The sequence below is a fragment of the Camellia sinensis genome, chromosome 4 (genome assembly GCF_055761805.1).
Source record: "Camellia sinensis isolate YWXY chromosome 4, ASM5576180v1, whole genome shotgun sequence".
Lineage (NCBI taxonomy): Eukaryota > Viridiplantae > Streptophyta > Magnoliopsida > Ericales > Theaceae > Camellia > Camellia sinensis.
The window spans coordinates 63,793,740-63,810,653 of NC_138964.1; the positions used below are offsets into that span (position 1 = coordinate 63,793,740).

Below are 16,914 nucleotides of genomic sequence, written 5' to 3' on the forward strand. Positions count from 1 at the left end.
GGTTGATTTACACTTAGCATATTTGCTTTTTGATTTACTCTTGACTAGTTTGCCCTTCTTTAATGATAGCTTGCTACTCTCTCTCTCTCTCTCTCTCTCTCTCTCTCTCTCTCTCTCTCCTTAATCATCTTATAATAACTCTGTAGCAGCGTTTTCACTGAGGCATTTTGTCAAACGAGGGGCGACTCAGGACCAGCAAACAAAGCTTCTCACAACTACAAAGACACTAACGGAGAAGAGTAGATGAAAAAGAGAGACAGATCACGAGAAACAACAATGTCGTTGGGATTGAGAGTGGGGGTGGACGATTTTGACTCAGAATTGATGATGTGTATTGCGGTTACGCCTCTCACCAACAAAAATTGACTAAAAAAATCATGGGTGTTTTGAAAAAACCCCAATTATGTTGCAATCATGACTCTAGGGAGGAAATTGAAAGGGGTTCCTGCAATTCGATGGCTCGTGTGAATGAAAATGTCAATTTTGGCTACACAATTCGGGTTCAGGGTTGTGTTGATTTGGAATCAATGGGGTTGGAACCAGAAAATATAGCTAGGGTTGTGCCATAGAGAATACTAGTGTTGAGGTTCTTTCCATCTACGGATATGAAATTGATTGGCGTGGGAAACAAGTTTGGAAATGTTGGGTTTTGGGATTTTGATGCTGAAAATGAGGATGGAGATTGGCTTTATCTGTACCACCCTCATCCAAGGCCGGTTTCAGGGATTGTAATTCAACCATTTTCCATTTCAAATGTATTACTTTTGCAATTTATTTAAAGTTTATTTATTTATTTATTTTTCCCCTATGAAGATGTTAGGAAACCAATTATATTAGGAAGTCTACTTCTTTTCAATTACTATCTAATCAACTTACGAAGTCTAATTATAATAGGAAGTAAATGTTACTTTCTTATATAATGATGCTTATTGTAATGGTTTGGGGGAGGAGATTTAACAATATTAAGAGTTTAGGTGGCTAATTCCCAATTCAAAAGATTGTTGGTGGCTGATCCCCAATCAAAGGATCAAATTCAGGGTCTAGGACCCTATCATCTAGTATCAGGTCATTCGATCTTTGAACTTCCATCTCTTCCTACTCTTCCATTCATCATCTTCAACATGACTATTAAGGAACTCAAAGAACAAGTTGCTGCTCTTACTACTAGGATAGACGTGATGTCTACTAATATGCAAGAGTTTATACGTGATAGACAGACCAATAATACCATTCTTCAAAAAATCCATGCGTTGTTGCACGATATGCAATATGAAGCTCGCCTTCCCTAATCTGGCATCAATCTTGATCCATCTATACAATGTGATGACGACAATTGGCTTGCTGGTCCAAATTTTAAAAGTTGAACTCCCCGAATTGATTTTCCAAAATTTAACGGTACTGATCCTGAAGGGTGGTTATTTCAGGCTGAACAATATCAAGAACTTAATGGTGTTTTAGATGCACAGATGGTTCCTTTGGCTATAGTGCACCTTCAAGGCAATGTTATTTCTTGGTATCGCTAGATTAAACAGTCCCTTGGGGTTTTGACTTGGTAACAATTTTCTCAAGCCATATGCATCCGTTTTGATTCTCAACAACACATTGATCCTTGTAGTTCATTAGCCAAACTTTCTCAAATTGGCATTGTTCGTGAATTTATTATGGAGTTTGAGCGACTTGCTAATATGGTTGCTTGAGTTGCATCAAATTAGTATTTTTCTTTTTGGACTTTTTGCCAACATAAGGGTTGGTGTTTGTTTGCTTCGTCCAATGAGTCTAACCGAGACCTTTAAATTAGCACCCAGCCAAGACGATGCAATTATAGCAACTATTGCACATAATATGACCAAGACTATTTCTCGTCCATCTTCTTCACGGCCTTCTAACATATCTTATGTACCTAAGCCTGTTAACCAATTGCCATCCCTACCTATTGGTGTTAAACGTTTGTCATGGACTAAATAGAAGGAACGATGTTAGAAGGGTCATTGTTTTAATTGGGATGAGATTTATAAGCCTAGTCATTGACGCCAAAAGCCACAATTATCTCTCTTGGAAGGTGAACTGGAAGTCAAAGTTGAGGACTTTGAATTTGAAACCGTAGTTGGTGGTGTTCCAGAACCCCAACTTTTGAAATTTCATTACATGCTCTTATGGGGTCAACGCGACCTGAAACTATGCGCATCAGCAGTGTGAGAACTCGAATATAAAAATTAAGTAAATAATTAAATAATAATAATATTATAATCTCAAATATTTTGGTGGTGAATCCTAAAGTGCAAATTAAATATTTGAAAGGTCTTTTAATTAATTTTAAAACCTAAAATAAATTTATGGTGAAAGTCTTTAATTTAAAGGCAAGATTTATTATTTTAAAATAAATAAATAAAATTAAGTGCCAAATTAGTAAGCATATTTTGATCTAATAATATTTGTATTTTAATGGAGATAGAAATTAAAATAATATAAAGAGATAATAATTTAAAACCTTTTGTTTAGATATATAAACAACAACCCTAGTATTCCTAGCAGCCACAGCTACAGCAGTGAGGAGGAGGGACAAACAGTGGGAGAAGAGCAGTCGCAATCCAAGTCTTGGATTTAGGTTTCGTAGTAAGGAGGTAAGCTTTTGAATCATATCTTCCTTTGTTCCTCATCTTCCTTCCATTATCTTAATATATCTAGTGGGTTAATTAATTGGGTGGATGATGGATGATATATTATTATGCCTAACCAATATTATATTGCAAGGATGATGTATACATCGGTGGAGTGTTTCATGAGAGTTCATATACCCAATATTGTAGTTTAGGAATTAACTAAAGATGATGTTGGGGGACTGATTTTTTTTAGCAGGCCGTGGGCCTTTCAAGAGCCAATGTGGGTGCAATAGTATTCTAGAAATTTTAATTGAATTCATAATGTTGCTCCTAAGAATAGTAATCTGCCAGCAAACTTTAGAAATTTAGAAATCATATCAAACGAATGAATTTTGAAATGAAATTTTTACAGTAGATTAATTACATATCTGAATTTTCTCATAATTTTTGGGAGTCAAAATCCATATAAACTGATGCGTTCAAACCTGTCCAGAAAACCTATTTAAAACAGTAAGTTCGGAAGCATCGTTCTCTTTGGGTATAGATCCGAAAATTATCCAATTAGTGTCATTAGAACCAGTTACGAGTCTAGTTTCTTACATTTTTGGCCTTGCGTTGATTTATCATGTATACTAAGAGAACCATTAATTTCTTTAAAGTGCTGCAGAAAATAACCTATTTAGATATAATTAATTGTAGATAATTATTTTGATAAGAAAATCAAGTAAAACCAATTGGGTTTGAAACTTAGGATATAGTAGTTGATATCTGGAGGGTTTTGGAATTTTTTGAACAGCGTGGAGTGGGTTTTGTAATTTTTAAATTTAGCGAATGGATTGGGAAAGCTTGTTTAAAATTTTGTTTTATCTTAAAGTTATTTTTAATTAAGTTTCGATTTGAACCCATGTCTTGGATGATTTTAGGCCTTGAAGAACATGAACTTAGGTAATATTTAACAGTAACGGTGAGTTGGGTTGAGCCGTGTTAGTGCGTTTTAGTTTGAGGTTGCTTAGTTCCTATTCTTTAGTATTTTTAAATTAGAAGTGACGTGTAGTTTTCAGGCACTAGTTGGACTTTTATACTCTATTCAAGGATTACATTATTCTGTTTCCAGGTGAGTAGTTTCATGCTGCATATTTTTATAAATGTTCCCCTACCCTGAACTGTTGGAAAATTTAATTGTTGTTTCAGGACTAAACTGTTTTGATAAATTATTATATTATCAATAGAATCAAATTATTTCTGAAACATGTGTGAACTTGGCATACTGTAAACTATTTGTTTTGGTCTCATGTTTATAATGGTGAACTACCATGTTTTTCGAAACTGATGTGTATTGATTATTGGGACCATCTGTATATTTTAGTTCAGTGTAATTATTTCACTGTGTGTAGTGACTCTGGCCACTAGGGAACAGATCCGGGTTGGGCCGTGATGACTCTAGTGCTCAACGATTGTAACGAAAAGACCTAGGCTAAGCTAGGTGACCTTTAATCAGATCGTCTTAGAGAAAAGGCCTAAGTTGCCACCCTGAGGATGACTTTTAGTTCGGTATTAGATCCAACGGGGCTTATAGCCTTGAGAACTATGTGACATGTTACTTGTTATTTCTTGGTACCCAAAAAAATTATTGGTGTTCATCTTGTAATCTGTTTTTAGTGGAAAATGTCCTTTATCATGTTCTTGAGAGACATGGGTATTTTAACTGTTGAACTGTGGAATCTTCTTTTTGAAACAAATTATCCTTATCAAAACTGTATGCCAATCTAGTTTCTATGATATATATCTTATTTTGGAATTGAACCCTATTTTCAAAACTGTATTTACTATCCATGTTGCTACTCACTAAGCTATCAACTGACATAGTTGTTTATCATTTCCAGGTGTTAGAAGGACTTAGAGTGGACTCATGGCATAGCGGGGACTCAATTGGATGGACCTCTAGGGCATTCATTTATTTTGTTTTAGATTGTTATGTCAAGTTGTGCATATTTATTTTTATTTTTTTTATTAGGGTTCATTTAGGATTATTTTGATATGTGGGCTGTTTATATCCCATAAGTTTGGATGGTATTGTTTACAATTGGTTTTGCCATTTATAATTGTGGCATGTCACTGGATTGAGTTTGGTTATTTATTATTGGACTTTTGTTTAGTTATTCAATTTGATTATGGTTTCATGTTTAGGCTTACGTGTGCCTTGGGCTAAGGCCCTGTGGGCCACGGCCGATCATACCCGGGGGTTTGGGGTGTGACAAGCGGCACTCTAAAAAATCAACCTATTACAGTCCTCCTCGACTCTAGTTCCACGCATAATTTTATCCATCCTTCTATTGCTAAACAATGTGGTTATTCTATTCAAAGGGACAAGTCTTTACGAGTCATGGTGGCTGATGGTGGATTTTTAAATCGCTTAGGTAAGTGTTCTGATGTTCAACTTAATTTACAAGGCTATATAGTTTCCACCGAATTTTTTATTTTGGCTATTAGTGGCTGTGAGGTGGTTTTGAGAGCACAATGATTACGATCATTAGGCTTAGCTGTTTGGGATTTTCGCAATTTAACCATGAAATTTCAAGTCGCTGATCAAGAGTTCACATTGGTTGGTGATTGTTCTCCTAGCGTCATGCTTATGGATAATGGCCTAGTACATCGTCTTTTACAACGTGAGCGCCATGGGGTCCTTTTACATTAAATTCTAATTTTATGCTACCTCCAATTGTACCTTCTAAAGTGCCTGTTGACGTTGTAGCTATTCTTTCTCAATTTTTAGATATTTTTGGTACACCCACAACTCTTCCACCTGTCAGGTCTCATGATCATCATATTCCCCTTGTACTTGAGTCTTCACCGGTGAATGTGCATCCATATCAGTATCCTCACTTCCAAAAAGATAAAATCAAAAAAGTTGTTCAGGAGTTACGAGAGGCTGGCCTTATTCGTCATAGCTCAAGTCCATATTCGTCTCCAGTTTTGTTGGTTCGCAAAAAAGATGGTTCCTAGCGTATGTGTGTTGATCATCGTGCACTTAATAAAATTAAAATCAAAGATCGTTTCCCTGTTCCAGTGGTAAAAGAGCTACTTGATGAGTTACATGGTGCGACTATATTTTCTAAGTTAGATCTTTGTTCTGAATATCCTCAAATTTGGGTGCAAGAACCAGATATTCCCAAGATAGCGTTTCGCACACATAATGGCCATTATGAATTTTTGGTCATGCCATTCAGCCTTTCTTATGCTCTTGCTACGTTCCAAAGTTTAATGAACGATCTCTTTTGTTCGTATTTACGTAAGTTTGTGCTTGTTTTCTTCGATGATATTTTGGTGTACAGTGCTTCCATCTTAGATCATATTCACCATTTATCTATCATTTTTGGTATTTTGCGTGCTAATCGCCTTTTTGTGAAAGAATCAAGATGCTCTTTTACTCAATGCTCAATTGGGTATCTTGGCCATATTATTTCAGCTCAGGGTGTGTCAGTTGAGAATGACGAAATTGCTAGTGTTTTCGAGTGGCCTGTTCCATTCTCCATTAAAGGTCTTCGTGGGTTTCTTGGCTTAACTGGTTATTACCACAAATTTGTTAAAAACTACGGCAAAATCAGTGCACCTTTGACCCAACTGCTAAAGACAGATTCTGTTGTTTGGAATGAGGCCGCTGCTGCTACCTTTTCTAATTTGAAGTTGGCCTTAACAACAACTCCAATGTTAGCGTTGCCTGATTTCTCTAAAGAATTTTCTATTGAGTGTGATGCTTCAGGTAATGGTTTAGGCATTGTTCTCATGCAAGGAGGTCATCCTATTGCATATTTTAGTAAGACTCTTTCTAGTAAAAATTTGAATCTCTCAATTTGTGATAAAGAGATGCTTGCTATTGCTTATGTGGTCATTCTGGGTTTTTACGCACATACAAACGTCTACGTCATAATTTTTATTGGCATGGTATGAAAGGAGCAACAAAAACTTTTATTGCTCAATGTGATGTCTGTTAACACAACAAGACATAAGCTATTTCGCCCCCTAGACTTCTTAGCCCCTTGCCAATCCCTGATGATGTGTGGATTGATTTATCGATGGACTTTATTGAGGGATTGTCATCTTCGCATTAGAAAACTACAAGTTTAGTGGTTGTGGATCGCCTCTCCAAATATGCTCACTTTAGTGCTCTTTCTCATCCTTATTCTACCACTATTGTTGCTGATATTTTTGTAAGAGATATTGTTCACTTGCATGGCATGCCTCGTACAATTGTTAGTGATAGAGACCCCATCTTTCTTAGTAATTTTTGGGAAGCCTTCTTCACTATGCATGGTACACAATTATGTCGGAGTTTGGCTTATGACCCTCAATCTGATGGTCAAATCAAGGTTACTAACCACACTTTAGAGTGTTATCTTCAATGTTTTGCGGGTTAGAAACCTCACAATTGGTCTCCCTGGTTGCCTTAGGCTGAATGGTAGTACAATACCACTTATCATTCTGCTATTCAAATGACTCCAGTTGAGGCTGTCTACAGCTGCCCTCCACCTTTAGTTTCGACTTATCTTCCTAGTACAACTATTGTTCATACAGTTGACCTTGCTTTATGGGATCGCGATAATACTTTGCAACTTTGAAAGGATCATCTGCAATCTGTTCAAGTTCACATGAAATTCTATGCTGATGCCAATCAATCTAAACGCTGTTTTGCTGTGAAAGATTGGGTTTTTTTGCAGCTGCAACCTTATCGCCAGTCTACAGTTGCTTCGCAACATTATTGCAAGCTTCCTCCCCACTTTTATGGACCTTTTCGCATTATTGCGCAAGTTGGTTCTGTCACTTACAAGTTGGACCTTCCTGAAGGGTGTCGCATATATCCTGTTTTTCATGTCTCTGCCTTGAAGTTAAAGTTGGGGGCAAATGTTACTTCCAACCCCTACTTACCTTCTCTTACTGATGTTTCTGAATGGGTGCCTGAGAAAATTTTAGATCGCGACATCTTCAAGGAGAACAATCAAGCTGTCACACGTTTGCTCATTCAGTAAAAGGGTTATTCTGTTAATGATGCTACTTGGGAAGATCATGCTACTTTTTGTGCTCATTATCCCGATTTTCCAGCCTGAGGACAAGCTGTGATTCTAGGGTGGTCAAATGCTAGGAAACCAATTATATTAGGAAGTCTACTTCTTTTCAATTACTATCTAATCAATTTAGAAAGTCTAATTATATTAGGAATTCTATGTTATTTTTCTTAAATAAGGATGCCTATTGTAATGGTTTGGGGGAGGAGATTTAATAATATTAAGACTTTAGGTGACTAATCCCCAATTCAAAGGATTGTTGGTGGCTGATCCCCAATCAAATGATCAAATTTAGGGTATAGGACCCTATGAGAAGAAGTAAATATTGTATGTGCATGTGCAATTATCCCCTTTAATTGCTTCATTTTGCATTTGTTTTGCAACAACCAGTTCTTGTATCTCATTTGTTGGTAGGGACATGATTCAACTTGGCTTGTGCATTCCTCTGTTTGTATATCAATGTGTATGTAGGTATATACTAGTTGCTATGATGGATTTATCCGATTGATGGATGTCGACAAAGAAATATTTGATCTGGTTTACTCCAGCGATCATGCTATATTTTCCATTTCTCAACGAACAAATGATGCAAAGTCCTTGTATTTTAGTGAGGGTCATGGAGTTCTCAATATTTTGGATGAGAGGACAGGAAAATCTTCAGCTTCGTGGATTTTGTATGAAGATAGAATCAACACTATAGATTTCAATTTAGATAACACTGACATCATGGCAACGAGCTCCACAGATGGGACTGCTTGCATTTGGGATTTGAGAAATATTGATGCAGATAAGCCAAAATGTTTGTAGATAGTTAACCATCAAAGGGCTATGCATTCTGCTTACTTTTCACCATCTGGAAGCTATCTAGCCACAATAGGGCATGTAACCTTTTTGGACTGGTTATGTTGTTTGTGGCTCTCAGTAAGTATTTTGATAGAAATGATATGAGACTGAGCAATATATTCTATATTTTCTTTCTGTGGGATGTTGACTATAGTGATTAGGTGTAATGATCTGGATCATTGCAACATTGTGAAGTGAAAATAATATTTAATTACTTCTCCGATCAATTTATATGTATATATATAAAGCACTAGAATTGTTAAGCATCTAATAAATTATGTCTTTTAAAATTACAAGTTACAGTTGTCTTCGAATATTAAATAATACAAAATAACACCAAAAATTCGGTAATCAATGATTAATCTAATTATCCGAAATTGTATTGGCTTTCTTTCCAAATCAACAAACAAATTCATTGATGGGAAAAGCTCGACAGCTTAGTAAGTCACCAACTACCACTGCTAGTTGGAGATCCAGTAGCAAAAAATAGTCAAAAAGGAAGAAATATGTTTTTTTGATGAATGAAATGATTTACTTGTGAGGTAGATCAATGGCTGAATGAACAGCGTAACAATATATCTTATTAAAGAAGACAATAAAATAATCCAATTATAGAGTCAAATTTATTTGTTGAAAGCAATGGTTCGATGTCCAATGGTATAATAATTCAATCATCAGAACTCAAGTCTTAGCAACTACAGCCACATTAGCCGATAACAAAGCCCAGAACCACACATATGCTTGTGGTAAAGCTCCAGAAGAAACTAGTTTGCCAACTTTTAACCCTCATTGTCTAGAGTCCAGATCATAGTAAGACAAGACTGAAGTACTAAATTTTGTACATGAACTTACTTACTTTGAAGTACAAAACATTTTGATATCCTTGACATAAATATTTTGATACAAGTAATCACGATAATTAAATAATATCACTCAAAATTATTTCATACTTGATCCATATTTTAACAATACACATGGAAAACACAAAAAAGCACTTTTTAGGTAGAACATTGAGGCTGAAACACTAACAATGGTATCACTTACCTCAAGTGCTAAAAGAATCCCAAAACAAACTTCAAAATACCACGATCCGCATCAATATCGTCCTAATAAATATAACACCACACAAATAATTATGGAAGGATTACACTCCAGTGTATTTATTAAAAAAAATTATAAATACATTAAAAATCTATAATTTTAATTATTAATATTCATAAACTTGACTACTAATCTGTAATTATTTTTTAAAAATTTACACTAATACATAATTTCCTCAATAATTATCAAAGAAAACATTGTCTAATGTGTGTTCATGCAATAATCTAAGTCTAGGATTGTTCATTGTCTACAACAGTCATCTATTCTATCTACTTCATGTCTTGCAAATGTCCTTAACCCATACCCACTTATAATAATCCAATCACCTTTGCTGATTAATATTAATGCCAATACACTCACCAGTTGGATAAGCAATTTCGTTCATAAGTTCCTTTTTATTTTTTGCTTTCTTTCTTTTTTTCTTTTTTTTTCAACTATGGTTTCTATGATATCCAACCAGCCATATATACATGCAAGTGATATGAATCCCACACAACACACCTTGGCTCCTTGCTTCTTGCACCGACCCAAGCCAGGTACAAATGTTGCCATGCTCTGCTACCTCAGGCACTTCTCACGGGTTAATCGCCAAAAACTACCCAAACATCATACATAATCTGTGGGTTCTAGCCAAACCCTAAAGAAATTTAGCCCCAAATTGAAATACAACAAATAAAAGAAAGGAGAGGTTGTACTAGAGTTCTTAGCTTAAAGAATAAATAGATTGACCTAGTACCAAGAATTGATTCTTCAACCTCTTCTGTGGGAACCCTCAAGAGATCCCCTTCTTTGGATTTTTTGAGAATAACGATGAAACCTAATGAGGTTATTAACCTAATTTTTTTTAAATTACAAAGTTACCCTCTTCATATATTAGTTATATGCATGTCTTGGGTATTACATTAGGTTTTAAGTCTACCATTTCTTTTGAGATCACAAATTAACACTCAAGAGAAAGCTGGTGATGATACTTTTAAGATGGTGTATAATTTTTGAAGGGGCTTCAGCTTAAATATTTTTCTATTTCAAGTATGATACTCTGAATTTAAGTTGAGATGTTCACAATTTATTATTAAACTTTACTGAAAACCAAAAAAAAAAGAAAAGAAAAGAAAATTCATATTAGTGATCGTCACAGCATGAGCTAAAAATGTGTTGATGTTCAACTTCTAATTGCACTTCGGCTTATTTGCTCTGGGTTCCATGTAGGTTTTCTCTTTCTATTTACCCCCATTTTAATGGAGTTACTAATTAATTGTTAAGAACATATAGTTACTGGTTACTAGTCAACCCTTCCACTTTAGTCATAAAGTATTTGAGTTACCAATTCTTTTTTAGTATATATAGATTATGTTATATGATCAAATCTTATTTTCGTCAAAAATAACTTGTATATCACTCTGGAAGTGGTCATAGGAATTTGTTACTTTGATAATCAGTTTGGTGGCTCACTCTTACTGATCTTTGAGGTTTCAATCTCCTCACAGTATTAATGACAATGTTGGCTTACTGACTGGAGCTGATTTTGAAGATGTAACTATGATCAACCATGGATTTCTTCGTTCAGGTATAGTTTTTTGTATGTTGTCATGCTGTTGTGATTAGGTCTGGAACAATCATCTCACTATTCTTTGGTAAAACTAATTTACATTTGTGGGTGGTTTCTCATCTAAACTTAAAACTAGATTTATGTGCTTTTGTAACTGATTCACTTTGCAAAATCTACCTTGACTCGAAACTTTTAGTTTAGACTCAGAATAGACATCCATGCATAGATTATATAATTAGATACGAATCATTCACATTTTTTTTATGCTGGTTGTTCAACCATTTCTATTTAGCCTTGCATGTTTGTAATGAAATAATAAAACGGAAAATGAATCATCATCCTACCCATAAAAAAATGTGAATGATTCGTATCTAATTTGCCAATCATTTTCTAGCTGAATCTATTTTAGATTCGCATGATTGAACAGCGAATCTAAACGGAAATTTTCTAGCAGAAAATGATAAAACGGAAAATAATAAAATGGATGCGAATCTATAGCTGAATCTATTTTGGAATAGAATTGACAATGAATCTTATGATTCACAATTCGATTAACACTACAATTCATATGATTCTTGAACTGTCGAGTTGGATAGATTTTGTACCCCTTTTCCCTTCTTTTTGTGAAAATTTCAAAATACAAATTCTAAGAGTATTGAGTGTGAAAATAACCAATACTTGTGCATGATTTGTTGTTCTTTTGGTGATTAAAAGATTTGATAGGATAAATTAATCTCGACCTTTTGGATTTTCATTTTAACGCTAGAAATTTGTATATAAAACTTTGTATCTATCTATATAAGATGGGATTGATTGCCAATATAGCTCTTCTTTTGGTTGAAAAAGCAGAGCAATATGGGGTTGGGATGATTCATATCTCTTCATTGGTAATATGAAAAGAGGAGTTGATGTTATCTCCACGGCTAGGAGAGTACGTGTTGTGACTTTACAAAGCCCAAATTTGTCTGCAATTCCATGCCGCTTTGATACACACCCTTACCAGATTGGGATGCTTATGGGAGCCACATGTGGAGGCCAGGTTTACACATGGACAACAACAACTTGAGCTTCTCTTTTTCAACCACCATGGTTGTACTTTAACTTAAAATTAACTTGTTGATGAACACTCAATTCAGTTTATATGTATGCTACTTCATTTGGTAAGTTTTAAATATATTTATGGTTTTGCCTCCAACTCTTTCTTGCTCGGCCATTTCTGCAAAAACTGTATGTGAACCAGTTTAGATTATTGCTTTGGCACTTATTCATTTCTAACTAAAAAACATTAATGAGGTGACCCTATGTATTTGCCATTCCAATATCCCACATTAGTTAAATTACTCTATTTTTTAAAATTTATTACTTATAATCATTGTGGGTTTTATATCAGCACTTAAGGTGAGGCTTACTATTATTATTAGTGTCTCTAAAGTTAGTTAACTCCATAAATTTGGAGTAATTTGTAGTGAAATTAGAGTGATTGTGCTTGGGGGGAGTAATGATTTTGAAATTCCTAGATCTATTACCACGAAAAAAATTTAAAGAAGAAAGAAGAAAAAATTAGTAGATCTATAACGCCCTAATTTTCTAGCAATAATAATACAACAATCACGGCTCCTTAAAGGGAAACCGGAATAATTTCCCAATACTTGCATTACATAATCCTGAGATTCATACATAGTAGTCTAGTACATGAATCTATAGCATGTAGAATATTCAATCCAAAGCAAAATAAATAAATACCCTCATGGGTGTACAAGTTTCCAAAGCTTAAGTCTGGTTACACAAAAATGGTTATTCAAAACCCACACAAGTATAGCCCTTGACTTACAAACAGAGTCACAGCAAAACAAGAGTCTTGTACTCTCAACACACATTTCCTCGCCTTTAGTTAGGTGGAATCACCACATCCTTTCCTGCACAAAAATCTCGTAGGGTAAGCATAAAGCCCAATAGGAAATTCTTAACAAAGTATATACAATTTATTCAAGTCTCAAGAGTTGAAATGCACATGCCATGCCATGCCTTTTTGAAAAAAAATCACATTTTCATCCTTTGAAAACCATCATGCTCAATGATACCATGCAACTTCAACTGTTCAAAATTTATCATTTTAGTTCAAGGGGCAGTAAATACGACTCTGGTAATCCCTAGGTTGGTGTTTTCAAGTAGGCATAACTAGCACTACCAAACCCCACTTTACCGGTCTTTCACCGGAAAGGTAGTGGTACCTCCTCCACGCGTGTTTTTGGTTTTTCACCCAGGATACTCAGGCCAACTTAATCAATTTCATCTACACCTCCTATCTGGACTTACCAACGTAGTTACCCCAAAATAATTCCATGAAAACTTATTTCTCAACATTCTTTTCTCAATGCAAAGTCTTCAAATTTAATTTCAAAGCTTACATAATCAAATTGATTGATATGCCAATGCAACAATTATCAATGCGATGCAACATTTCTTCCTTTTCCAATTCTTCCACACAATATTTCCATTGTGATCAAAATCCCCATTTCCTCTTTCAATACAATTTCACAAGATGAATATATATACATTTTTCCCAATTCATCCAAGGAATAACACATTTCCCACTTTTTGAGTATTCTCAACAATTTAGTCATTTCAAGACTATATCAACATTTTGAACAACAATTTCCAAAATGAATAACAACTCTCATATTCTACAAAATTCATCAATTATATAAATATAAATAAGGAATTTTCCAAACATCCATTTATTTTGGCACACAAAATAAATATGACAATATCACCCATGGATTTTCAATCTCTTTTAAAAAAATCCCAAATTTCTAGGTTTTCTCACCACAACTATGCACACCCAAATCTTTTGAAAGAAATCTCTCCAAAATCATCTTTTCTACAATCAATGAAGATCAAACCCATAAAGATCTGTTAAAAGAACAAGAAATAAACCCACTTTCAAAATCACTCATCTTCTTGAGCCAACATCCAAGTTTCAAAATATTCAAAAGAAACTTTCGAAAATCAACTAGATCTTGCAAAAACATATATATAATTCTAAAAAATCCCTACCTCAAGTTTTGATGAAGAAATCAGATGAAACCCCCAAAATCAACGGTGTCGAAACTCGATCTCCACAACACACAACGTAGCCCTCGAGGATGTAATGACCCAAATTTTTTCTTTAAATAGCCAGCGCATAATTTAATTGAGCAAATTTTTTAATTTGATTTCCGTGTAATTTTGTGTTAAATCAGTTGGATTTTGTATTTTTTTAAAATAGTTCCCGATCTCAGAAAACTATGAACTTTTTATATGTTGTTCCCATATGAGTCTAGCACGTTGGATAAATATTTCAGAATTTAATGATGAGTATTTATTTGATGAAAATTCACGGACTGATTGGTGTTCAATTTAATTTATAATAGAATTCAAAATTGAGTTTTGGGTGTTCGGACCATGATTTGAGATAAATCAATTGGGGATTTATTTTAAATTATTAAACTCCATTGATTTTGGACCCAATTGATTGAATTGTGACCCGTTAGTAACCATGTAATAGTGTTGTGGTTTTATTATTATTATTTGACTACCATAAAAGAATTGTGAATATTTATGGTGTGTACCATTAAACGAAATATATTTTGTGGTGAGAAAATATTATATTTACTTTTGTCATTAAAATGTTGAAATGTATTTTTAATTGATATATATATAGGTGTATATATATATATGGTTAGATATTTGTTTAGTTAAAAAAAAAAAAGATATCTATAAATAGTAACCAAATAGATATTTTGTTCAACTTTTGGGAATTCTTGGAGTTCTAGCCCTAAGGAAACAAGAGAAAAGAGGTTCCAAGTTGATTTTTCTTGGATTTGATCTAGTGTAAGTCATTTTTGACCCCTAGTGCTTTGGATCAAAACGTAGAGGGCGGAAAAAGCGTCATTTGACTCCAAAAAAATTTAATTTCTGTTGTTGAAAAATTTGAAAGCTTCTTGGCTCGAGGTAGGGATTTTTCCTACACTTCTTTATGTACTTTTACTTGATTATATGGAGCTTAGATTTGTATATAATTTAATTAGAATTTTTGGAAAATGTGTGATTTATTCGCTTAATAGGGAAATTTTGAGAAAAACAAAGAGTTGATACCCAAATTGCGAAAGTGTAAACTTGGAATATGCTTGTAAGGTTATGAAAGACCTATGTTTTAAATTTGAACAAAAATGGACTTCGACTCGATCGGTTTTGAAATTTTTACCGATTTGTGACCAAAAGAGCATTTTTAAAGAAAACAAAGGAATTACGTTTAACTTTTGGGGATTTTGATCAAAATAGGATGTCATAGTTGAATAATGCTTGGAGAATGAGTTTGGATGATGTTTTCTTAGGCATTAATGGTATTATTTTGCTTAATGTATTTGTTGGAATAAAACCAACACGGTTAGAAATGGGCCTTGAGAGGTTACCAGATGTGATTGTGATATGAAAACTAGTGTAGTTGTTCATATTTGATGAGATATGGAATAGATTGTATTTATCAGAATTTTTGGAATTTAATTGTTTAAATATCTGTTTAGAAATATCTGTTTTGGGCTATCGGTGGAAGATAGCCATGATTGTTGTAGAAATGCATGAGACTTAGGTAAATTGAACCACATTCCTCATTTGTTGCATTGGACATTGCATTACATTAATTTCATTGGAAATGTATCTGCTTTTGAGAAATATTTGGAAATGTATTTGTTTGCGAAAAGATGAATACTTGGTGAATCTGGGTAGGTGGTGTAGAACCGCGTGGTTAGGTGTCGAGCCTTCCAGTTTACTGGTAAAAATGACAGTGGTAGTGCATTAGAGCCTGCTTGCAGACACTCACCTAGAGATTCACAGAGCCTGTATTCATGTAATAGATATGGTTTAAAATGGAAATGGTTTTATATCTGTTGTTGCATCTCAACATTGCATGCTTTATAAAAAGAGAGATAAATTGTTTTATCATGAGCATGGCATGAGCATACTCCTCTTTAGTCTTGTCATGGTTCATATGTTGTGTAGTATATCTCTACTGGGCTGTGGCTCACCTTATAAGGGAAACCATTTCAGGTACAGGTGCTATGCCTCCGCCAAGGCATTGACTTGGGAGGACTTGGAGCTAAGGCTTCATTTTTGTTTTCTTGTTACTTGTTGAATGTAAGACTAGGACTGTATTTGTATTAAGTTGAAACTTCATCTTGCGTAACCAAGAATATTCTTGGATAAATTTGTAAGCCTATAGGGCATTTATTATCTGTTTGGCTTCTATTCCATACTTGTTGTAAAATGTATGCTTGGGATTAGAACTGGGGCATTAAGATGTGAATAGCATGTATTTGGCATTTGGGATTTAATGGAAATAGATCTATGGAATAGTTAGCTATATATATGTATTTATCTATCAGATAGGTTTTGTAGCATAAATAGATATACCCTGCCCAATTTTTGGGGCGTTACAGAGGAGTTCTTCAACTTTGATGAAGGAACTATGGGCAAAACTCTAATGGATCTAAAGAGATCAAGGTTTTGATCCAATTTGGTGTAGGGAAATATAAAGAGAAGGGAGAGGAAAGGGTTTTGAGAGAGAGAGAGAGAGAGAGAGAGAGAGACAAACAAAATGTGAGATACACTCAGCCCAAAGAGAAGAAGAAACAAAATTTTCGAACTTACCTACCACCGTACGTGTGGCGCCCATCCCCGTACGTGCGGAGCGCGCTTCCCGTACGTGCGGCCCTCCCCCCTA

The 16,914-nt window shown here is 34.5% G+C and overlaps 1 pseudogene; it reads left to right on the top strand.

The window, feature by feature from the left end:
- Window positions 1-377: 377 nt before the first annotated feature.
- LOC114260588 (uncharacterized) lies at window positions 378-12,219 on the top strand (annotated as a pseudogene).
- Window positions 12,220-16,914: the final 4,695 nt, after the last annotated feature.